Raw genomic sequence first — 25,609 nt, forward strand, 5'->3', positions numbered from 1 at the left:
ATCTGAAGTGGACACCTTTGTTTTGTTTTGTTTTTTAAAGCATTTCCTTACCCCATTCTCCGCCTCCTTCCCTCCCACTGTCAAGGATGGATAGTTTGCAATGCCCAACAAGTCTCCATAGCAAGACACTCTGCTCACCTGACTTGCTGGAAAACGATTGACATTTTTCCCCATTTCCAAATGATCATCACTCTTAAAGTTGGAATGAGTTTGGGAGGATCTATGCAGTGTTGTTGTAGCCAAATTGGTGCCAGGGTATTAGAGAAACAAGGTGGGTGAGGTAATATCTTTTATTGGACCTACTTCTGTTGGTGAGAGAGAGAAGTATTCAAGCTTACACAGAGTTCTTCTTCAGGTCTGGGAAAGGTACACGGAGGCTATGTCTACACTGCAATTAAAAACCCAGGCCAGCTGACTCAGGCTCGTGGGGCTCAGGCTAAGGGGCTGTTTAACTGCGGTGTAGACATTCAGGCTTAGGCTGGAGCCCAGGTTGTAGGACCCTGCGAGCTGGAAGGGTCCCAGAGTTCAGGCGGCAGCCTGAGTCCAAACATCTATACCCCAATTAAACTGCCTTTTAGCTCGAGCCCCATGAGTCTGAGCCAGCTGGCACTAATTGCATCACAGAGCATCACAGCTAAATACAAGGTGGAATAGATTGTTTAGCGTAAGGAGTTAACATGTATTTCAAGGGACCATTCAAGGTGAAGTGGCTTGTTAACATCCATCCAGTCACAGGGGGGAAAGGAGAAAAGGGGCAAAAAAGCTGGGGGAGGGAGGAGGAGGGGAGTTTAGTGGGTTATAGATTGTTGTACTAAGCCATAAATCCAGTGTCTCTGTTCAGTCCATGATTTTTAGTGTCTAACAAAGTTGTGAATTTAAGTTCCTATCTTTTGAAAGTGTTGTGCAGGTTTCCTTTGAGGGCGAGGACTGAGAGGTCAGATACAGAGTGATCCTTTGCAAAAAGTGTTCACCCACAGGTGACATGGTGGTTTTGTTTTTTGTCTTTCTGTGTGAATTCATTCAAGAGAGAAGTGATTGTCTTGTTCATCCACATAGTTGTTATTGGGTCATTTAGTGCACTAGATGAGGTACACCATGTTGTGATAGGCACATGTAGGACCCATACATCTTGACAGGTGTGTTGTGGGGGGTATTGATCATTGTAGCTGTGGAAATATGTCTGCAGGTTTTACATCTGTTGTTCTGGCAGGGTCTGGTGATGCTTTGAGTTGGTGTGTCCTGGTCTGTGGGGAGCTTGCTTCTGATGATGAGCTTGGCAAGGCTGGGGGAGTTGGTTGAAGGCCAGAAGAGGGGGCTTAGGAAAATTTTCTTTCAGGATATGATCCCCATCAAATATGGGTTGTAATTGTTTAATGGTACCCCTTATGGGTTCCAGTGTGGGGTGACAGGTGACAACAAGCTGTGTGCAGTCAGAGGGGAGATTATTTCCATATTGAAGCAGGTTCTCTCAGGGTATTTGGGTGGCCCATTCCATGATGCAATCTACTTCTTTGATGGAGTGTCCTTGTTTGGTGAAGGCAGTTTTAAGACTTTTTTTCTCAGAGCATATTCTGTGGTATCTGTGTGCCTGGCTGTAGATAACAGATGTCTTGAGGTTGTTAGGGTGATTAGTGGATCTGTGAAGGTAGGTGTGGTGATCCATGCGATTCTTGTAGATAGTTGTCTATAGGGTTCCACTGTTCAAGCTGATTGTAATGTCACTAAAAGTCCTGGACTGAACAGAGACATGGGATTTATGGTTTATTACAACAATCTATAACCCACTAAACTCCACTCCCCAGATTCTCCCGCTCTTTTCCCCCATGACAGAAGAGATGTTAACTGACTACTACATCTTGAATGGTTCCTTGAAGTATGTGTTAACTACTTATACTAAACAACTTGTTCCACCTTATATTTAGCTGTGACACTCTGAGTACCTTTCCCAAACCTCAAGAGGACCTTTCAAGCTTACAAAGCTCACCTCTCTCACCAACAGAAGTTGATGCAATAAAAGATATTACCTCATCCACTTTGGGAGGATCTGTCAGTAAAAATCAACACCTCTCCCCATCTAGGCATGGCCAATGACAGGTGACCTTGGAAGTCCTTGCAGCTGGCTGATCGATATGGCCAATAGGCATGAATCTGATTAGCCAAAGGGAAGTGGTTCCATTAAATATCTCTGCCCCCTTAGGAGTTTACTTTTATTACTTGTATAATAGTAGCAACTAGAGACCCCAACATGCTATGCACTAGACAGCCACCGCCACGGTATGAGACAGCCCTGACTCCAAAGAGTATACAAACAAAATAGATAAGACAAAGGTGTGGGGGAAAGGAAATATTATTTTCCCACATTTTACAGATGGGGGAACTGAGACAGAGAGAGATTAAGGGCATGTCTACGCTGGCCCGCAGTTGAGACTACAGGAGCAGGAATAGCAGTGTGCACCAAATGGCTGCAATGTAAGTCCCCCGCATGGGCTAGTGAACAGAGGGCTGCAAACAGAGGCATTTGAGAAGGAGAGCCCCTGCTGAAAAAGAAGCAAGCACTCAGGCTTGGTGTGAGTGGGCGAGCTTGTTTGTCTGTTTGGCTTTTCTTTTGGCTTGCTTAAAGTTTATAGTGTGGTCTATTAGGGACTGTGTGTTTGGGGACTGTGTGGGAGTGGGGGACAGAGGCTCCTAGCTGCTAGCTGAGTGGGGACTAGCAATGCTCTAGCCTCCTGTCCTTTGATCCTTGTGCACCCTGTGTGTTAACGAGGGGGCAGGGCTGACCTAGGAGCGAAGGGCTTAAAAGCCAGACACTAAGTGACCAAGGCGAACTAGTGAACAGAGGGCAGCAAACAGGGCAGTTTGTAGGTGGGAGAAAGAATAAAATCAGCATGGATCAGAGAGGACACCTCGCTAATGCCAGCACTGCTCCTAGCCCCTCCATTTGCACTTGTGTCTGACAGAGACCCTGACCATGGATGCCTCTAACCCGGTCCTCGTGTGGATTTGCAAAGACTGTGACCTGCATTTCCTTGTCAGAGAAACCAGCCTGGGGAGACTATCCATTGTGAGAGGTGTCCACTGGTGGAATCACTCAGGAAGCAGGCGGAAGAGCTACAGGAGGAGGTGGCTAGGCTGAGGACCACCCACGAGGAAGTCCTTCAACATATGCATATGGAGACCTCTAGGGTTGAGGAAGCAATCCAGCTGGAGACGACGACAGTAGCACCACCATGGGAGAAGGAAACAGCACCTTCACAGGGAGGAAACTGGGTTCTGGTTACTTCTGGCAGCAGGCACTGTTCCACCCCTGTTCCCAACCCACCATCCATAGAGATAAAAAAAGTATGCTGTCATGGCAATGAGGGATGAGGAATCCCCCCCAAAAAATAAGGTAGAGGAGGAAAAGCCAGGTACCCCTAAGAAGGAGGATCATGGTCACCACTCCCAAGAGGAAGTGAAGGGTGGTGGTTGTCAGCAACTCCCTTCTAAGGGGGATGGAGACACCCATCTGCAGGCCTGACCTGACATCCCGGGCTCAGGTGTGCAGCCTGCCAGGAGCCTATAACAAATACATTCTAGAAAAATTGCTGAGGATCCTCCAGCCTGCTGACTAGTATCCCATGCTGCTCATGCATGTGGGCACTCATGATATGGCGAGGTCTGACCCTGTGCAGATCAGAAGTGACTACAGGTCATGGGGAGCAAGGGCAAAGGATTGGGGGTGGAGGTGTTTTTCTCATCGATCTTTCGGATAAAGGGTGGGTGCCCAGGCAGATACAGACACATGCTGGAGGTGAATGCATGGCTGCATGGATGGGCTTTGGCTTCCTCAACCATGGGATGCAGTTCCGAGAAGAAAGACTGCTGAGCAGAGATGGGGTTCACCTATCAAGGAAGGTGAAGAGTATCTTTGGATACAGACTGGCAAGCCTAGTGAGGTGGGCTTTAAACTAGGTTTGACGTGGGCAGGAGACAAAAGCCCACAGGAAAACCCAGAACATGGAGAGCTGGTTGAAGGGTTGGAATCTGGGGGAACATGGGCAATCACAGCAGGGACCAAGTAGAGACAAGAGGGAATATAGAGGGGAAATCTAATGAACATCTTAGATGTCTGTACACTAATGCAAGTACATGGCATGAACAGGAAGCATTAGAAATACTAGTGAATAACAGCAATTACAACATAACTGGCATCACAGAAACTTGGTGGGATAATTCATATGACTGGAATATTGGTATAGAAGGGTACAACTGGTTCAGGGGTAACAGTCAGGGGGAAAAGGGAGGAGGTGTTGCCTTGTGTATCAACAATGTATACACTTGCACTTAGCCTATGATGGAAGTGGGAGGCAGACCTGTTGAAAGTCTCTGGTAAGCATAAAAGGGGTAAAAAACAAGGGGGATGTCATGGGAGGGGGTTACTATAGACCAGGGATCGGCAACTTTTGGCATGCGGCCCATCAGGGAAATCCACTGGTGGACCAGGACAGTTTGTTTACCTGCAGCGTCCACAGGGTTTGGCCAATCGCAGCTCTCACTGGCCATGGTTTGCTGTTCCAGGCCAATGGGGGCTGCGGGAAGCAGCACGGGCCGAGGGATGTGCTGGCTGCCGCTCCCTGCAGCCCCCATTGGCCTGGAACGGCGAACCGTGGCCAGTAGGAGCTGCGATCGGCCGAACCTGCGGACGCTGCAGGTGAACAAACCAGCCCGGCCCACCAGGGGCTTTCCCTGACGGGCCGCGTGCCAAAGGTTGCCGATCCCTGCTACAGACCATCTAACCAGCCAGATGAGGTGGATGAGGCCTTTTTTTAAACAACTAATACAATCATCCAAAGCACAGGACTTGGTGATGATGGGAGACTTCAACTACCCAGACATCTGTTGGGAAAATAGTACAGCAGGGCATAGATTATCCAACAAGTTCTTGGAATGCATTGGAGACAATTTTTTTATTTCAGAACGTGAAGAAAGCAACTAGGGGGAGGCTGTTCTAGATTTGATTCTTACAAAGAGGGAGGAACTGGTTGAGAATTTGAAGGTAGATAGCAGCTTGAGTGAAAGTGATCATGAAATGACAGAGTTCATGATTTTAAGCAGTGGTATTAGGGAAAACAGCACAATAAAGACGATGCACTTCAGGAAGGCAGACTTTAACAAACTTAGAGAATTGATAGATAAGTTCCCCTGGGAAGGAAGTCTAGGGGGAAAAAGAGTTCAGGAGAGCCGAGAGGTTTTTTAAAGAGACATTATTAAGGGCGCAAGAGCAAATTATCCTAAGTCATAGGAAAAATAGGAAGTCTGGCAAGAGACCACTCTGGCTTACCCAGGAAATCTTCAATGACCTGAACCTCAGAGAAGAGTCACACAAAGAATGGAAACTATATCAAATTACAAAGGATGAATATAAAAAAAAACAAACAACCACCACAAGCACACAGGGACAAAATTAGAAAGGCCAAGGCACAAAATAAGATTAAATTAGCTAGGGACATAAAGGGTAACAAGAAAATATTTTACAAATACATTAGAACCAAGAGGAAGATCAAGGACAGGGTAGGCCCATTACTCAATGACGGGGGGAAGACAATAACAGAAAACACAGCAATGGACAAAGAGTTAAATGCCTTTTTTGTTTCAGTTTTCACCAAAAAAGTTAGCTGTAATGGGGGGAATCTCTACACAGCAACTAGACACCCGGGGCTCATGGGTCTCGGGCTGCGGGGCTGTTTCATTGCTGTGTAGACTTCCAGGCTCAAGCTGGAGCCCAGGCTCTAGGACCTTGTGTGGTGGGAGAGTCCCAGAGCTTGGGCTGCAGCCTGAGCCCGAAGACTACACAGCAATGAAACAGCCCCTCAACCTGAGCCCCAGTCAGCTGGCACAGGCCAGCCGTGAGTTTTTCTTTGCTGTGTAGACATACCCTGGATGACTAACATAGTGAACATCGGTGTAAATGGGGCACGATCTGAAGCTAAAATAGAAAAAGAACAAGTTAAGGGATTACTTAGACAAGTTAGATGTCTTCAAGTCAGCAGGGCCTGATGACACACATCCTAGAATACTAAAAGCACCGGCTGCAGAGATCTCTGAGCCATTAGCAATTATCTTTGAGAACTTGTGGAGGATGGAAGAGATCCCAGAGCACTGGGAAAGGGCAAATATAGTACTCCTCTATAAAAAGGGGAATAAGAACAATCCAGGGAATTATAGACCAGTCCGGGGGTGAAAGTAAAATGGAGCTCTTACCGGTACAGGGCCAGCTCTGCCCCCCCCCCCCAGAAGGGGCGGGGCCTCAGACGGAATGGGTAAGGCTGGGGTCAGTGTCCCCCAGCCAGCCCATCTGCGCTGCCTGGCCCGCCCCACCTGGGGCTCCAGCGGCGATTTAAAGAGCCTGGGGCTCCGGCCACTGCTGCTGCGGTAACGGCAGTGGCGGCCAGAGCCACGGGCCCTTTTAAATCACAGCCCCAGGGCGGCTACTTCTTTTGCCCCCTCCCCCCCCCCCCCCCCCGCGTCAGTGGCTGGAGGGGGCCAAAAGGGGCAATGACATTAAAGCGCTGCAGCAGGGTCCTTAAAAGCGCTGCCACGGCAGCCCTTTAAAGCCAGCGGTACGGGCTGGTACTGGCGGCTACTATATACCGGTACACCGTACCGGCCTGTACCGCCTTCCTTTCACCCTTGGACCAGTCAGTTCATTTGCCCCATAATCTTTCCAGGTTCTGAAGGTAAACAATCAATTTGTAAGCACCTAGAAGAAAATAAGATGAAAAATAACAGTCTACGTGGATTTGTCAAGAATAAATCATATCAAACCAATCTAATATCCTTCTCTGACAGGGAAACAAGCCTTGTTGATAGGGGGAAGTGGTTGATGTGCTGTATCTTGATTTTAGTAAGGTTTCTGATACAATTTCACACGACCTCATAAACAAACTAGAGATATGTAGCCTAGCTCAACCTCCTCTAAGGTGGAGGTATAACCGGCTAGAAAAGCATACTGAAAGAATGGTTATCAATGATTCACAGTCAATCTAGGAGGGCAAATTGAGTGGGGTCCCACGGGGATTTGTCCTGGATCCAGTTCTATTCAATATCTTCATAAAGGATTTGGATAATGGCATAGAGAGTGCATTTATAATGTCTGTGGATAATACCAAGCTGAGAGGGTTTGCCAGCACTTTGGAAGACAGGGCTAGAATTCAAAATGATCCTGACAAACAGGAGAAATGATCTGCAACAAATAGAATGAAATTCAATAAGGACACATGCAAAGTATGACACTTAGCAAGGAATAATGAATTGCACAAATACAAAATGGGAAATGACTGCCTAGGAAGGAGTACTGCAGAAAAGGATCTGGGGGTTCTAGTGAATCAAAAACTAAATATGAGTCAACAATGTCATACTCTTTCAAAAAACCTGAACAACATTCTGGGATGTATTAGCAGGAGTGTTGTAAGCAAAACATGAGAAGTAATTCTTCTACTATACTCAGTATTGATAAGGCCTCAATTGGAGTATCATGAGGAGATAGTTCAGAAGAAAGTAACAAAAATGGTTAAAGTTCTAGTAAGCATGACCTACGAGGAAGGATTGATTAGTCTGGAGAAGAGAAGACTGAGAGGGGACATAGTCCTCAACTATATAAAAGGTTGTTATAAAGAGGAGGGTAATAAATTGTTCTCCTTAGCCACTGAGGACAGAATAAGAAGCAATGGGCTTAAATCGCAGCAAGGGAGACTAAGGTTATACATTAGGAAAAACTTCCTAACTGTAAGAGTAGTTAAGCACTGGAACAAATTACCCAGAGAGGTTGTGAAATCTCCATCACAGGAGGTTTTTAACAACAGGTTAAACAAACACCTGACAGAGATAATACTTAGTCCTGCCTCAATTAAAAGGACTGGACTAGATGACCTGTTGAGGTCCCTTCCAGTCCTACACTTCTATGATTCTGTGATTCTATGGATGCTGTGGGCATGAACTAAAAGGTTCCTAGTTCACTTTAGCATACTCCTTTTCAAACAGGACTACACTAATGCAAAGTAGGAACCTTTTAGTTCATACCTGCAGAGTCCATATGGGAGAATGACAGTGCAGCACTGCTATTCACACTCTGATTGAAACAGAAGTGTAGCCACAGCAATGGGAGTGACAGGAAGTACTAGCTGACCTGAGTATGTACTGATAGTCTCTAAAGGGATTAACTTGGGGGCAGCTCTCCCCTCACACCGCCACCGCCACACATCTATTTTTAGCATGCTAGCTCAATCGGAACTGACATGGGTATGTCTCCTTGAGGTGGAATTTACACCTTCCAGCTTGAGTGTAGACAAATGTTAAGTGACTTTTTCACAGTTACTCAAGAAGTCAATTAGAGAGCCAGCAATTGGACCCAGAACTCCTGAGTCCCGATCCAGTAAAACAATCCTTCTCACCCACTTGAAATGCACTCATTCCTGTTTACAGCATGCACTAGTGAATATTTAGGCACCCGAAACAATTCAGTCATGAGAACAAGTTGATGTGTGCTTGGAAGAAACAATCAATCGAAAAGTCAATGATCAATTTGAACGACATTGAATGACGATCTATCTGACACATCCTTTGAAAGCAGTGTTACGGGATGGGGAGGGAACAAACAGCTCATAAACTAAGGCATAAAATAATTATTCTAGTAAGGGAAGGGGAAGTGTATCCTCCAACTCTTGGAAAATTGCAAATGAACCTTACCTGGTAGATACGTCTAAAACATATCTCTGCCAGGAGCATCCGTTTCTCAGTTACACAAGTAGATCTCCATTGCCTTCCTGGAGTTATTCCTAATTTACATAGGTGTAAGCCAAAGGATAATCAAGCTAAATGTTTTCAGTGGTGTGGGTTGAAAATGTTCTGGTGCTGGTTTTCTGTTGGAAAATGCAGATTTGACAACTTTGAAATGTTCTGCAGGAAGATATCAAAATTTTTGAAACTATTAATTTTGATATGGTTGAACCATGTTGTTAAAGTCAAAATGTTTCACTTAGATTTTATCATTTTGACTTTTGCTACATTGTATTGTATTATATTATAGTTGAAATATTTTGACTTTAATATATTCTGAATGATAACATTACATGAAAGTAGAGTGGATACAGTTAAGACGATATGTCATTTAAATTTTTCTCTGAACAAAATTTCAGAATCTGAAAATTTTCTCTTCCTCGTTTAGAACAATAAATAAATAAAAATATTGGAATTTCCCTCGGAAGGGGAATTCTAGGTTCTGACCAGTTGTAGGTTTCAGCAAACAGACTGTTGCTACCACAAGAAAACAGAGCAAACAGTCTAACGTTGCATTTAATGGGATGTTATCTAGATACAATAATTAATAACAACATTCTTAAACTCCTAAAGCCACCATCTAGTCCTTCTTCCAGTCCCTCCTCGAAACTCACCTCTGCTGTACAGTCTATGAAAAACCGCCATCTGATAATGGTTAGGCAGGTGGTGAGTCGTGATTGCTGATACAGATCAGCTAAAAATTGTTCACACAGATACTCTGTGCTGAAAAAGCCTAAGACGTTGAGATCAATTGAGTTAGGCACCTAACTCCATTAGGTGCTTTTGTGATTCCCATTAGGGATCTATCTGCATCTTTAGGTGCCTAAATATCTTTGTAAATCTGGTCTTTACTTAAGTACCTTGCTCATGTGAAGCCTAAAAGGACACCCTGGAGTTGCTGAAATATTCATGGATGTGGTATATAATCACAAAATATATTTTCCTGGGAAGTTTTTCAAACTGCCTTGCACATATGTTTGCTTTATAAAATGTCATGCTGAGAGAAGAACTTCTCTTTTAGATGAAGAGGGAAAGAGTTGTCCCATGGGTTGTGTTTTCAGAACACAGATAACATTTTCAAGAGTCTTAAGTCACTTTTTGAAAATGAGACTTGGGCATTTCTGAAAATCGTATCTATGATCCTCAGGTGATGTAAAACCATTGGCCCTTGGTGTTTTATGTTTTCTCCATGTATGTGTACAAAACAGTATTTTAAAAAAAAACCCCACACATCATATTAAATTGATAAGGCAGAAAGACTCACTCTTTAGGAAACAACAAAGATGACCTTCATGTGTATCCAGTCTGGGCAAAGATTTGGATGCCTTCTGAAATCAAGGTTTCAGATGCAACCCTGCAACTGAAACAGTGCCAAGAGAAGGGGTGCGGGGGGGGGGGGGGGCTTAAGATTTTCAAGCAAGGAAATCTACTTTTTAATGTTCAATCCCTGCACAGTCCATGAACAATGGGCTGATTTTCTGCTCTGGCAACTGAATCATGTTGTAATGTAAATAATATGCTATCATACAGCCCTCCCCTTGACAAAAGTTTAAAAAAAAAAAAAAACCTAGCACGTAGCTGGCTACACTCATACTATTGCTCATTAAGTACATCGGGATGGGACAGCATTAGACACTTGTGAAAAACTCTGCCAAGAGAAAGTTTTCGTTTTCATCAATTTATTTTTAGTAGAGCAGCTGGGAAATCCAATGACTGGCTGAGTGGAGTGTTGGAGCACAGAGCGGAAAAAATGGGATTTGAAATACATTTCAGGATCTCTTTACCCAAGAGTGAAAATTCTAGCAGGGAACTATCCTGACCTAACTGGCCAGGAACAGCCCCTTTCCCTACCCTCCTCAAACCTCCCTGCAAACACTTACCATGGATGGAAGGCCCAGGTTCATACTAATTACTGGTGCTAAGCACGTCCTGATGACCATCCTCAGCCTTCATTGATTTCAGTGAGGGTATTCAGCTGCTCTCAGGTGGTGCCCAGTATTTCGCCTTCCTCTGTAGCATGGGGCACGGGTCACTTGCTGGAGGATTCTCTGCTCCTTGAAGTCTTTAAACTACGATTTGAGGACGTCAATAGCACAGATATAGGTGTGAGGGTTTTTTTTTTTTGTAGGAGTAGTGGGTGAAATTCTGAGGCCTGCGTTGTGCAGGAGGTCAGACTAGATGATCATAATGGTCCCTTCTGACCTAAATATCTATGAATCTATGAATCTGGCCAGATCAGGCCCACTTTGAAGTAAGGTGTGGTATTAATATATGTATATTATTCTTAGACGCCGATTACCAAAGTACCTGAATGCTCTACAATAATTATTAAAAGAACGGGTTGCTCAAAATTCATTCAAAAAGTCTTGCCCTTAATGGAATCTCAGCTGGCTAACAATGTTCCATCATCCAGAACAAAAAAATGTAACCAAAACAAAATGATGTTTGGCCAGAAGCTTGGCTGAGTGCCTCAAGTTCGCCACATTTGGGTTTGGATGGGAAGCAGTTTCCCAAGGTGAGAGGCTGAAGACAGAGGACTCCAACAGCCAAGATGCCCCAGCAGAGCTCAGCTGTCAAGATGGCTTCAGGAAGGAGACATTGTCTTGAAGACCTGGCTCTAGGGCGGGTTGAACAATTATACATTTTGAAACTTTTTGACAAAACTAATTGGACAAATGTTTCAGCTCATTTCTCACAGAAAACTCACCCTGTTTTGCAACTTGGACTGACAGGGGTCCCAGGCCACATAACGCATTAGAGGTTATCATGAGCATCTTCAGTTGCACCAAGGACCAAATAAGTTGCCAGTGTAGTATGGGGTTGAACCACACATGTAACATGCTCACATCAAACCAACCGCCTCGGAAGGAGAGCTCTCGTGTTCTGAGCCTTCCAGGTGCTTTTCAAGGGACAGTATATCAGTAACCCTATCCTGGAAGCAACAAAGGCTTGAGTAACTGAGGGGAGGTCTATAGCAGAGAGGGAAGTTCTCAGTCTCCTGGCTAAACCACAGAAATGTAGCTACCAACATCTTTAGATATCACAGTGATAGGCACTTCACAATTATTACAGACTAGAAAGATAGTGCCATCTCATCTATGAGCCACCACTTTCTGCATATCCCAAACCAGAGACAGCTCTAACAGGACCAAAAGGCTCCCAAACATATGGCAACAGCCGGTTAAAGATGCAGGCACTACTCTCCTCCATTTCTACAGATGAATTTGTTGACTTCCAGCTTCAACTTCTGTCCCCTTCAGTTTCAATCTCAGTCGACGGACCAAACCTCAGCTGACCTTTATTTAGTAGACTAGGGGGGAAAGGTGCTTTTTAAAATCAAGTGAGCTACATCAGTTTTGCAGACATGACCCAAAACACTCCTTCACAACTAGTGTAGATAGAGTTTAATGCCTTTACCATAGGGAGGAGCCTAGGGTTGATCTCACCAGCTAAATTGAGGTAAAGGGTGTTACCCTGCATCCAGACTAGGAGACAGGTCACAGTTAGCCAAAACATGCTTGCTACTCTTGACCACTTTTCCTAGTCTTGACAAACCTCAGGGATGAGTTTAAGTTACAACACGACCAGCTGGCATGATTGTAAAGGTGTTAAACTGTGCATACACTAGGGCTTTGATTTGACTAAGATTTTTCAAACGTGTATCGTTAGAACATATTAACTGCCATGTTCTAACCAGTAATGCCACTGAGCTCTTATATAGTGCTTTTCATTAGTAGATCTCAAAGCACTGTGAGATGGTACCATTAATCCCCTTTTACAGGTAGACAAACTGAGGCACTGACAAGGAAAGTGACTCATAGCAGCTCACTCAGAAGCAGGGGCATAGAACCCACAGTGTGCAAGGCTGAGGGCAGAGCCTCTGTTCACTAAACCATTCTTCTTCCTAACTAAGTCTCCTTCTAAAAGTCTAATATGCACAAGACATGCTGCCTATAACACCCACTAAGCTGGCTGAAGCCTGGAGGGGAATCAGCACTACACAGCGTCAGGATACAAAGACAAAACTATTACAACTAATGTAGTCTTGGGGGACTCCTAAGGGCTCCCAAAATTAACAGTAGAGTTAGACCACTGTAGATTCAACTGTTGTTTTGCTCTTTGACACACTGATACTTCTGTGGTTGCAGACCCACCGTGCCCTGCTAAACCCCCATTTGCAAGCATTAAGGGAAAGTTTACCATATTCTTCCTTGGCCTCACATGAACATTCAGAGAGACATTAACTCCTGTGCTGAGAGGGACACAAAGCCTACAGACCATGTAAGCCCAATGTGGTGGCCAGGTCTCGTCTACACACAAAATTTGTGTGAATTTAACTAAATCAGTTTAGAAAATGATGTCGTTGAATCAGTGCTGCCACTGATTCCTTACTGACTGAAGCTAAATTGAGTTGGTTTCCGTTAAACGTTTTGAAAGAAACAAAAACTTTTTTGTCTTAAATTTGCACAAAAAATACTGCTGACTTGTCTATGAAAAACAACCCCCTTCCCAAAATTTCACTTTTTGGTAACAATGTGCAGCCTTTCACCCCAAAAAATGGAAAATTTTCATTCAGAAAAAGTCTTTTTTTTTGTACAAAAAAACAAAAGTATTTTCATGGAAATTTTTCCAACCAGCCCTAATCAATATAAAGTTGCCCTGAAAGTGATTTAAGAATGCTCACACAAGGGAACAGCACTAATTGGATACATTTCTGCTTAGTTAAATGGGTATAACTACTGTGTGTAGACAAGACTTTAGCCACTGTGCTAGCCATCTGGGCAGCAGTGAACTGCAGCCATAGTGATTCCATGTGTAATGTCTCCAGGCAGTGAGAAATTCACAGTAAGGGCTATTCGCTGTGGGCCTAATTCTGATCTCAACAGCTGGTTCACCTCATTGTAACTCCTTTGATATCAGTAGCATTATTACTGATTTACACCAGTTTAAGGGAGATCAGAATCAGGCCCACTCTTCTTACCTGTGAATGCTGTGCTAACAGACTGCATAGACACTGCAGTTATTATTATTCATTATTTGTACCATCATAGCCCTTAGAAGCCCCAGTCAGAGACCAGGCCTCCGTTGTGTTAGGTGCTGCACAAACACAGAACAAAAAGACAGTCCCTGACCCAAAGAGCTTACAGTCTAAGTATAAGACAAGAGACAATAGATGGAGACAGACAGATGGGGGAGTCTGAGGACACGGTGAGACAGTATTGGTCAGCATGGTAGGCAATAGTCTCAGCACACCAGCAGCCAAGTTGTTGTTGTGTGTTTTGTAGGTCCCATGGTTAGCCCAGAGGAGGCATTTTAATTCTATCCCTCTAGTTTGAGGGGCTCAATACTTGGGGGGGAAAACCCTGTGGGCTTCAATTTTTCATGTTCTTTTTTGGTTCAACTTCTATTGTGATTATTAAATATGGTGTATTTGTGAAGTGTTTGAGCCCCAGTACTAAAAAGACTTTGGCAAATGCTTAATTTCAGGCACCAGAATAGCAGCAGGATGACTTCCGTGGGACTATTCGTGTGTATAAAGTCAAGCAGGTGCCTAAGTCTTTGCAGGACCTGAGCCTTACAATGTGCACAGTTCTATGCGAGACACAAAACGAACAGTTACACACCCTCACTTGTAGGCACTTATGCAAACTTCACATGTGAGCCTATTGAGATTACCATTCGTATACCATTCACAGAGCATTTTCTGACCTCTCCAACAAGGGGTTGATCTAGTGCTCACCAAAGTCAATCAAGCATCTTTCCATTGACTTCAGTGGACTTTATATCAGGCCATAACTAAGCCAAAAGAAGCCTGAGTCATTGTTATTTTTAATTATGACTATATGTTAAAAGATGACATTGTTTTCGCTACTGTACATGATGCAAAATACAGAGACACCCTGCCTCAAAGAACTTACAGCCGCCAATGGAGCTGTGTTGCCAGCAAGCGAGACCAAGGGCATGGGCCCGCAGAGATAGTGTGAAGGCAAAGAGAAAATTCATAAGACCATAACATAAAAATGGCCATACTGGGTCAGACCAACAGTCTATCTAGCCCAGTTCCCTGTATTACAACAGTGGCCGGTGCCAGATGCTTCAGAGGGAATGAACAGAATAGGGCAATTACGAGCGATCCATCCCTGGCTGTCCAGTTCCAGCTTCTGGCAGTCAGAGGTTTAGGGATACCCAGAGCATGGTGTTGTGTCCCTGGCCATCGTGGCTAATAGACATTGATGGACCTAACCTCCATAAACTTATCTAACTCTTTTTTAAACCTACATATATTTTTGGCTTCTACAACATCCCTGGGGCAACAGGTGCATTGTGTGAAGAAATACTTCCTTATGTTAGTTTCAAACTGCTGCCTATTAATTTCATTGGGTGACCCCTGGTTCTTGTGTTATGTAAGGGAGTAAAAACACCTCCCTATTCACTTTCTTCACACCAGTCATGATTTTATAGACCTCTCTCATATCCCCCCTTAGTCATCTCTTTTCTAAGTTGTCCCAGTCTTCTTAATCTCTCTTCATATAGAAGTTGTTCCATACCCTTAATTTTTTATTTTTTGCTCTTCTCCCAGACTGTATTTTTTTTCTCAGGGAGTAGATAATCTGACCCATCTTCGGAGACGATCAGCCTGATCCAACATTCAGCTCGGAAGTCAATGGGAGACTTTCAATAGACATTGAAACAGCCCTTTCACATTCCTTTGGCTTCAGCTGCTACCACCAATCTTGCAGCAATAGGAGTCTCTAGTAGGGCTGGCCAGAAAGCAAGAATTCTGTTTTGTGAAAAACGTTCAGGTTTCGACATTTGTTTCCATTCCACATTGGAAGAAAATCAAAATATTTTGACATGTTTTGCAGGGAGGAAAAAAAAGGATAGATAGACAAACCCTTCAGGGGCATATCAAATCTCCTGGGGCCCTGGGCCAGATCCAGTGTGGGGGCCCTGGCACTGGAACTGTGGCCCCGCCCCACCCCTTCTGCCTGCGGCCCCACCCCCTTTCCGCCCCTTCAGTCTGCAGCCAGGCCCACGGCCCCACCTTGTTCCGCCCCTCCCTCCCCTTGCTGGCTTCTTTCCACCCCTCCCCCGTTTTCTCCCTCTGCTGCAGCCCTGAGACCGGAGAAGCTCTGTGCCTCCTCCAGCCCTGGGGCTATGGCGGGGAGTGATTTTTCTGGGGGTTCCAAATTGGCCGAGGCCCATGCAGTAATCCACCACTGCATATACAAATTTTGTAATAACCAATAACTCAATCCTTAGGGCACCTTCCTCTAATGGGGGGGGGGGGCCCAGGTTCAAGTCCCAAATCAGGTGGAACAGGGAGTAAACCCTGGATTTTCCAATCCCCAGGTGAATGTCCCAACCACTGGGCTCCTCTGTCTCCCCAGAAAGTCCATCCCGGAGCTGAGAATTGTTTTTGTCAAAACCAATATATTGCTACAAACATTTTTAGTTTTGACAAATTGGCCTTTTCCAACGAAAAAATGTTTTGTCATAAAATTCCCAACCAGCTCTACTCTCTCGCTACTTGCGCTAAGCATTTTTCTAAGGGAGTAGAAAGATATATAAAGATCTTTAGAAATATATTTTCCCCTAGGAAAAAATCAGAATTGCTTCCACATGTAAGGAAAGTGGTTTGTGGTTTGTGATAAAGAGGATCTGTCAAATGAATGGCCAGCTGGTGATTCATGTCCACTCTGCATGTATTGTTTAAAGTGCTAGTTTAAAGCTGTAGCTGGACTTTTTTATTGTGTTGCAAAGTTAAGAACCTATTATAACATGCTACATTCTAAAAAGTGTGGTTTCGTCATTTAAAAACGCAATAAATATTGCTGGTAAGCATGACAGATTTATTACTAATTCTGTAGGGCCACATTTTCAACAAGAGCCTCTAATGGTGGGCCTGCAACTACGCACCTGCTGTCATTAGGGGCCCAGCTTTCAAGGTGCAAGTAATTCTGAGCAGCAATGATGGAATCTAAGGCTTCAATACTGCAAGGTGCTGAGTACTCTCAGCACCTAAGGGTGGGGTTTTCAAAAGTGCTCAACATTGGCCTTACTCTGCTCTTACTGGACTCACCTCCTATTGATTGCGACAGGCCAATGGTGAATGCTCTTGAAAAGCCCACCTCTAATGTCTTTGAAGGCAGCTAATGGTGTTTATCACCAACCCAGCATGCACAGCACCAGACATGATCTGATCCTAACACCTGTCTAAGCACCTGATTAGCGGGGGGACATCAGGTAGGTAAATACCTAAATATTGTTGCCCTTTCTTCTGCTTCCAGTGTCCCATTCTGATCCCAGTCATTCCTCTGCTGAGCAGTAGCAGATGTTCAGGTCCTTGCAGGCTGGCTTCCCAGACAAGGGGAAGCCAGTGGTATGGATTGTAGGAATATTCTGAGTGTAACTTGCTTTATTTACACACATACACCAGTCCTGAAATAAGATGGTCAAATAGCATACAGGGCATTCCCTTTTTCCAGGGATCTCAGCCCAACTCCAAGGCTCAGTTCCCAAGGAACAACAGCCTCAAGAGCCCAAGGTTCTCCTGCTGTTTGTACTGTTCCCTCTCTCCCAAAGCTGCCTTTATAAAAAAAAAAGACCGTGTAAAACCCAAAACTAATGCTAATAGAGTACGTCTTCTTGCTCACACACCAAGAAGAAAAACTTAGAAGACAATGCATAACAGTGCCTTGCCATAATTATATTATCAATTGTGCCTGCAACGATTAGTGCCTCCCATTGACTGCAAAAAGAAAAGAAAGAAAGAGCCAGTAGGACTAGAACTCCTTTAAAAATTTGGGCATGATTATTTTATCCTGGGCCCTATTAAATAATATTTGCAATCCAAAACATGTTTTAAAAACCATAGTCCAGTTGTTTGTTAGTTTAGTACTCTGAGGGTAGGTATGCACCACACTAAAGCCTGGGCCATACTGCTCAGTTGTCAGAGAGGCCAGTGATTAAAGGCAATAGAATTTGTACTACTGTAAAGATGGTTGTTGAAAAATTGGAAAGGGTTCAAAAAAGAGCTGCAAGAATGATTAGACATCTGGAAAACATGTCACAGAGTGAGATTAAAGAAGCTGAAGCAACTGAGTTTATCTAAGAGAAGGTAAGAAATGACTTGAAAACAGTCTACATGTATCTACGTGGTCAAGAGATTTCGGACAGTAAGCGGCTGTTGAATCTAGCAGGAAAAGACATAACAAGATCCAGTGGCTGGGACCTCAAGCTACATAAATTTAGACTAGACAGGAGATACAAATATTTAACAGTGAGGGTAATTAACCACTGGAAAAAATTTACCTAGGGACATGATAGACATCACCTGAAGTCTTTACATTGGGACTGGATGTCTTTCTGAAAGAGATGCTCTAGATCAAACAGAGGTTATGGGCTTGATGCAGAAATAACTGGGTGAAGTTTCTATAGTCTGTGTTACGCAGGCGGTCAGAGTAGATTATCATAATGGACACTTTTGGCCTTAAAAAAATCCATGAATCTAAGATTTTTCTAGATCAAAGCTAAAGGTACTGTGGAGATAGGGCATCCATTTCTAGAAATGTCAATCTAGTACTACATTCAGGTACATATATCAATTATTGCAGAGCATAACAACTGCACAAAAGCTTTAACAATTTATATTACTTTCCTCCAGCTGAATGTCACACGACTCCTCTTTAGATCTGCAAAGCTGGGTTGCAAAGCTCCTGAAAATAGGCCCTGTCATGAGATGCAAGCTCTAGGGAAGGTGGGGTTGTTTTGGGGGTTGGGGAGGAGGGGGAGAAGAGGTCGGCTTTCTGTATCCAAATTGGTTCACCTCAATAATTACTTTATCAGATTTCTAATGCACCTATCAACATGGCATCCAGCTGCCAGTTATACTGTGTTTTAGAGATGTATGTGTGTTTATAAAATCAGCTTCATGAGAAATATCTTTATATAGTAAGCTGGGAGAGGAAGGGTGGCTTCGTAATTAAGAGAATACATTGGGACTCAAGGTTCAATTCCCTCAGATTTCCTCTATCATCTTAAATCCTGATCCTGCAAAGGCTTATGCACCTGCTTTACTTTACCCCAATGTGGGCAACAGGAGGCAGGAGCATAAGTGTTTGCAGGATCAGGGCCTTAATCGCTCTGAGCCTCAGTCACTCATCTGTAAAATGGTGATAATAATCCTTTCTTCCCCAGGGTGGCCAGGTGCCTGGTTTTCAATCGGAAAGTCCAGTCGAAAAGGGTGTCCAGGACCTGATGGTGTCCAGTCAGACCTACTGACCGGACACCCGAAGTCCAGTTATTGTAGGCGGGGAGGCATCGAGTCATCACCCATGCCAGCCCCTACTCGGCCAGGACCACCTCCTACCTGCATCAGGCAATTGCAGCTCCCAGCTCCAGGTCTGCAGACGAGTCCCTCCTGACTCACCGAGAGGCAGCGTGGGAGGGGAAAAGCAGTGAGCAGCGGAGGGAGGGGGAAAGAGGAGAAAATGGGGGGCGGGGCCTCAGAGGGAAACGGGAGGGCAGGAGCTGGGCCTCGGAGAAAGAGGCAGGGCAGGGGTGAGGCCTGGGGGAACGGGCAGTGCAGGGTGAGTGTTAGGGGAGAAAGGGTGGGGCAGGGAAGGTTCCAGTACTCCTGCTGGAGTGTCTGGCTTTTCAATATTACAAAGTTGGCAACTCTACCTCCGTCCTTTGTCCACCTTGTCTATGTCAATTATAAGCTCTGTGGGACTCACAATGTGTTGTACAGCAGCTAGCCAATCTCAATTAGGCTCTGGAGGGCTATGCGTACAAATAATAATCTCGCTATCCCATTTCTACTGCACCTATCACCATGAAGTGCAGGTGTCCATTGTATTATGTTTTATATATATCATCAAATACATCACAGATCCTTGCCTGTAATGCACCGTCTTCTTGGTATTTTTCTCTAAGGGGAAGTCAAGGGAACAGAGATGACAGACAAATCCTATTTAAAGACAAATATATCCTAGTGACAGATCACTGAATTGTTTGAACTTTTCTTTCAATGTGCAGGACCCAGCCAAAAGCCTAGGCATGGTACATTTTTTCAAAATCATTATTAAAATGCCTACAACAGTGCCCAGCTTGTGTTTAGTTTAGGAGGCCCATTGCATCAATGGTTGTTTTTCCAGTTTTGCGTTCCTCTAAATGTCCTTTTTGCCCTTCCCTTGTGGCCTGTTTTATAAGAGGGCCTGGCGAGGAGGAAATGTTTGAGTTACAATATGAGCTATTCACTCTGGCTGGGAAGCAAGGCTATTGTCACCCAGTATGGGCTACTCACTTTTACTTCCTCTATGGAAAAAAAAACAAAACCCAAATACCTTGCAGAGATCTGGGAGTTATATAATCAGGGTTAACTGTTAATAAGTTGTGGTCTTTCTATATATATATATAAAATCTGATTAATTATTGCAATGTGCTGAGAATAAAAATGACCAGGCTAGTCGTGTGAGTCCAGAAGCCAAAAGTCCTGTAAATGGGAAGACTCCCAGGACCTTGTAATGAGTCATGTTCTAGTCTAGGGGTGGCCAACCTGAGCCTGAGAAGGAGCCAGAATTTACCAATGTACATTGCCAAAGAGCCACAGTAACACGTCAGCAGCCCCCACATCAGCTCCCCCTCCCCTGCTCCCCCCACTGGCAGCTGCACCAATCAGCACCTCCCCCTCCCTCCCCGCACCTCCCAATCAGCTGTTTTGTGGCGTGCAGGAGGCTCTGGGGGGAAAAGGGGGAGGAGCGAGGGCATGGCAGGCTCAGGGGAGGGGGTGGGAAGGGGTGCAGTGGGGGCAGGGCCTGTGGCAGAGCCAGGGGTTGAGCAGTGAGCACCCCCCGGCATATTGGAAAGTTGGCGTCTGTAGCTCTAGCCCCAGAGTCGGGGCCTATACAAGGAGCCGCATATTAACTTCTGTGGCTCTGGAGCCACAGGTTGGCCACCCCTGCTCTAGTCACTGTGCTTTGCTCTGCTGGAGCAAGACAGTCCTCAACCCAGCACATCTGACTCCAGGGGATTTCCCCTATATGGAGGGATCCTTGGGTGACATACAGCCTCTGTGGAAACGCCTGTGCCATCCCCACCCTCTCACCTCTCTGTCGATGGGTGGGGGGGGTGGCAGGGGGGTGCTGACATTAATCCCTGGTTGCTGTTGGAAACTGATTCAGTTCATGCCTTCAGGATGGTCTAACCGAATCCAGGGAACTGGCCCATACAGCAGCCCCAGGACCAAGGAGCACAAAGGACACCTCTCCGGCCTCAGCTGTGCAGGTATCTGAAAGGATACGTCATTCCCTTTTGCCTCTCCACTGAGACTGCCATCACAGATGTCAGTTAGAGGGAAGGAAGTGTGGCGTTGGTACTATGATGTGGATACTCGCCACCGGGAATGAGACTAAGACCCTGGCCCCATTGAAATCAAGGGCAAAACTCCCATTGATTTCAACGGGGGAAGAATTTTACCCCATAAACTCATTTCATATTGGACGCAGAAGAGCCAAAGTCCATTCTGAATAGTAGAATACTCTGTTGGAACATGAATGCTATAGTGCAGGGGTTCTCAGACTGGGGGTTGAGACCCCTCAAGGGGTCATGAGGTCATTACATGGGGGGGGTCACAAGCTGTCAACCTCCACCCCAAACTCCACTTTGCCTCCAGCAGTTATAATGGTGTTAAATATATTTAAAAGTGTTTTACATTTATAAGGGGGTCCCACTCAGAGGCTCGCTATGTGAAAGGGGTCACCAATACAAAAGTCTGAGAACCACTGCTACAGTGACTCTAATTGGGCTATGCTGCTTTACACCAGCTGAGGATCTGGCCTTCAGTAATACTTGTGCAGCTCTGATATCAGTGGTAGATTTTGCCCTTGGCATTCTCATTTGCTAGATTACTTGGTAAACACACTTTAAATTTGTTAGATTACTTGGTAAAGATGCTTTAAATTAGTTAGTGAGTTAGCTTCAGAGGTCATTCTTGAGCACGCCTTTTCAGTTCTTCACAGATTTTGTTCTTTCTTTCACTCTGCCTTGTATGGTAGGAAGTGAGGCAGCCATCCCAAACTCACACCTCACCATCATGTGTTCTAATTATAGTTCTAGCTATTTGGCGATCTAGCTAGCAATGTCTGCTTGACTCACATCTTCTAGCAACAAAGTGCAGCTGCCTCTGGGGTAGAGCGCAGCAGCAGTTTAACAGCACACAGCAATACTATGCAGCATTTCAAAAGAGGAACTGAAGCAGCATGCCAAATCCAGCTGAAAGGGAAGCAAGAACTATGCAGGCAAAATGTTATTTCCTGAATTGGAATACGGACCAGCCCCAGGGAATAATAGACTCTCAGAGTGATTGCAAGATTTTTTGCACTTTTAATACAAAGTTGCATACAAACATTGCTAAGATCAGTTCCAAGATAAAAACAGAAGATATTTTGCATTTCTCTAGCTCCTAGCAACCAAGGATCTCAAAGCACTTTATAAAAATTAATTAAGCCCACTAACACCCTTGTAAGGAAGGTACTATTAATCCCTGTTAAAATGTGGTAAACTGAGGCATAGGGAGGTGAAATTACTTAGCCAGTCAGTGGCTGATTCAGAAATAACGCTGAGGAGTCCTGTACTCTAAAAAACTGGAGAAGACAAGGCGCTGGGCAAACAAAAAAAAAAGTCTTTAAAAGGCTATGATGAGTGATATTGTCTGAACAGCTATTTAAGTATCCGATTCGGTGGTGCCACCAGGGTCAGAGACAGACAGTCTATGTTATGGAAGTTCTCCGTCCCATCTGGGGGTCAGACCATTTTCCCTTCCCCCACTCTAAATAATGCTGGTGCTGGCTGTGTTAGCTGAACATAAAGCTGCTGATGCTAACCCCTCTAATATTGACATACCAGACTATTATGTGCTTGTAATCTAGCCAGAAAGGTAGATCTAGTAGCTACAGCAAGCAACTGTGAGAAAAAACTCATGGTTACTATTCCAGGTTTTAACACTGACTTGTTATACAGCCACCCACAAGTGACTAACAGCTGTGTGCCTCAGTTTCCCCATTAATGACACAAGAGGAAAACTATCTCTCACAGGGTTGTCACTGGGGTTGAAGTGTGCTAGAGAAGGGGAAAGTATTATTACCTGCCACAGTATTAAATGATGAAATTAAAGTATCTTTTTAAAAGCAGCTGTTTGCTCTTTTGTCTCAGTTCCACAAACCACAAGTAGAATTCTCTGGAATAGATTTCCCCCCACCCCACTTTTTTGGAATTTGACCCTCTGCTGATGCAAGATTTCTGACAAATGTTTGATAAGAATGTCTGGCTGAGTCCTCCCCTCCTAGCCATACCCAATAAGAACAAAACCTGTGGACCTTGTGTGCAGGGCCCTGCTCTAACCACTAGACAACACTCCTTCCTTGGCAGAAGAATCCTGGATCTATTTCAAGAGATCCATTTAGACACTCTCCAAAGTGAAAGGCAGGAGAATAGATTAGCCCCACTGGCTCAGTAGCAGAGTGATCTGCACTGTTAAAAGAGGGGGAATGTGCTTAGCTCACCAAGGAGGGGATTTTCCCTCTGGAACTGATTACGGAGTGACATTTATAGGCTCAGGAGGAAATTACATCCATTCCAAGAAGACCACACAAAAGTGGTGGCCATAACCTGAGGCACTGGGGTCAGCTAGGAGACTCTGTCCAGTTCCTAGAGGAAAGGCGTCCACATACCAAACCCACAGCCACCAGTGTCAGTAATTGAAATCCTTGTTGTTCATCCCAGCACACACATCAAGAATTAAATGTTGGGGGACGAGCTGCCCTCTCACCCTAGAAGAGGCCTATATTGGCAAGACAGAGTGCCTGACACCTGCTCAGCTTACACCAACTCTATGATAAGCAGGGAATTAGGGCTGCTAATATGACATCTCTCGGGAGACCTAAAACAGAGAATCGATTCTCAAGTGGCTTGGAAAACGAGGGGCTCTGGAAAGGCAAATGGCACAGACTCCCCCAGCTCGAGCAAATGGCATCTACAGGATGTTTTGCTCTCTCCCTTTCCTGTTTTCTCTTCTGTGTGGGCTGGCTTTTTTTTTTCCCCTCCTTTTCTCTTTCCAAGCCATCTCTCAGGCCAGTGCAGGGGATTCCATCTTCACTTTACTCCTGGGGCAACTTGGAGGAGATTTAAGCCATGTCGAATACTCCCCGAGGGTAAAAAAAAGGGGACACCTTCAATGGGCACCTTCCCACGCTCTCATCCCAGCTCCTGCCCCCCCACCAGAGAACAACACAGCAAAAACTGGAGCACGACCCCATGGGATGTTTGCAAAATCTTTGGAGCCAGGTCACATCGTTTACGCTCTGCCTCGTGTTGGAGGCTGTGCACGGCTGTCCCATCGCTGAGTAGGCTCCTCCTGAAGCTCTCCAGCACATGGTGGGGTGTGCAGGCTGTCTGCCATCCCCGGTGCACCCACCCAGCCAGACCTCATAGGCCAGAGAAGTGGAACCGTGGCCTCCCCATCCCTCCCAGCTCCCTGCTAAGTGTTTTCTGGTAGGAGGGAGTGGTCTCCGTGCTTCCTGGAGCACAGGAGCTGTGATGCTGCCCTGCTCTTGCACAGGGGGATCGAGGTGGAGAAGGCTCCTTGTGACCACCTCACCCATAGAGAGAGACATCTGGCATCATCCAGCATTTTCCAGGCCCTGTCTATGGAAACTGTCCAGTAGGGTACCAATAAGTACTAACCATGGTGGCAGTTTTGTGATGCAGACAGCTCCCCAGGAGGGACCCCATCCAGTTCCCAGGGAGTAACAGGAGACTTTCCATTTTCCTCCATGGGAGCAGGTCTTAGGGATTAGAGCAAGATGATCCCCACCCTCCCCCAACTCATTTCGTAGAAGCTAGAGAGGAGGAAAGGCCCTATTAGCTCATCTAGTTCATCTCCCTGCTGGTACAGGATTGTTTCCCCATCTCATACAGGTCACCAGGCATTTGGAGATCTTATTCACTCGGCTTCAGTCCTGCTCACTCCAGATCAAACAAGTAAACTCATCTGAGTCTCCTAAAGCAATGGAGGTTCTGTGCCGTGCTGGCCACCTGGAGTTTTGTACTAGCACGACAGTCACTTCCTTTATGCTTCTGAAGAGGAAAAAACAATACCTGCCAGTGGGGTTGGCTTTGAGCATCACCATGAATGGGGGAGAAAAATAGATTGTCTATGCAAAATAGGTGCCTTGGCCAAGACACCCCCACAGGCATTGCCTGGCAATCCAGCGCTCCGTCGCCCAACGTCACTTCACCTTCAAAGTGCACGCTGCAGGGCAGGCAGGGTCCAGGCCACGCAACATTTGCTGAGCCTTCCCGAGCTAAAGATGCAGCGTCTGCGGCCAGCCAGGCCCTCCATGCAAAAATCAGGCTCAACGATTTGAGCGTTAAGTGTGCTGCACAAAGAGCCCAGACAAAGTGCAGAGATCAGCAGTATTTTTTCAAACCTGTTTTGAAGATGCTTCTGAGTCTTCCCATCACTACTCAGATACTGCTGCCTATCCTCATGACCACAGAATATTAGCTCCAGTAGCTTTTTAGCGACTCAGCTTTGCCACAGCTTCCTGCTTTTGAGCTTACCCTCTGCACTCGCCTGGAGACTTGCCAACCCCAGCTTTCACTCAGACTCAGCTCAATCTAGCACAAGATGGGGGATGGGGGCGGCTTTTTGTAGGGGAGGGGAAAGAGTCCAAACGTACCTGAAGAATACAGAACAGCTGCTGTTTCTCTGGGTCCTCCTGTTAGAGAGAAT

The 25,609-nt window shown here is 45.3% G+C and overlaps 1 long non-coding RNA gene across 1 annotated transcript; it reads right to left on the bottom strand.

Moving 5' to 3' along the window:
- Positions 1-277: 277 nt before the first annotated feature.
- LOC122466858 lies at positions 278-25,609 on the bottom strand. Its single transcript, XR_006292752.1, has 3 exons — positions 25,557-25,609; positions 8,725-8,897; positions 278-1,735 (listed from the first exon to the last, which is right to left on the bottom strand). It is a non-coding gene; the product is annotated as an uncharacterized LOC122466858 (long non-coding RNA).

Source organism: Chelonia mydas, chromosome 1 (assembly GCF_015237465.2).
Source record: "Chelonia mydas isolate rCheMyd1 chromosome 1, rCheMyd1.pri.v2, whole genome shotgun sequence".
NCBI lineage: Eukaryota > Metazoa > Chordata > Testudines > Cheloniidae > Chelonia > Chelonia mydas.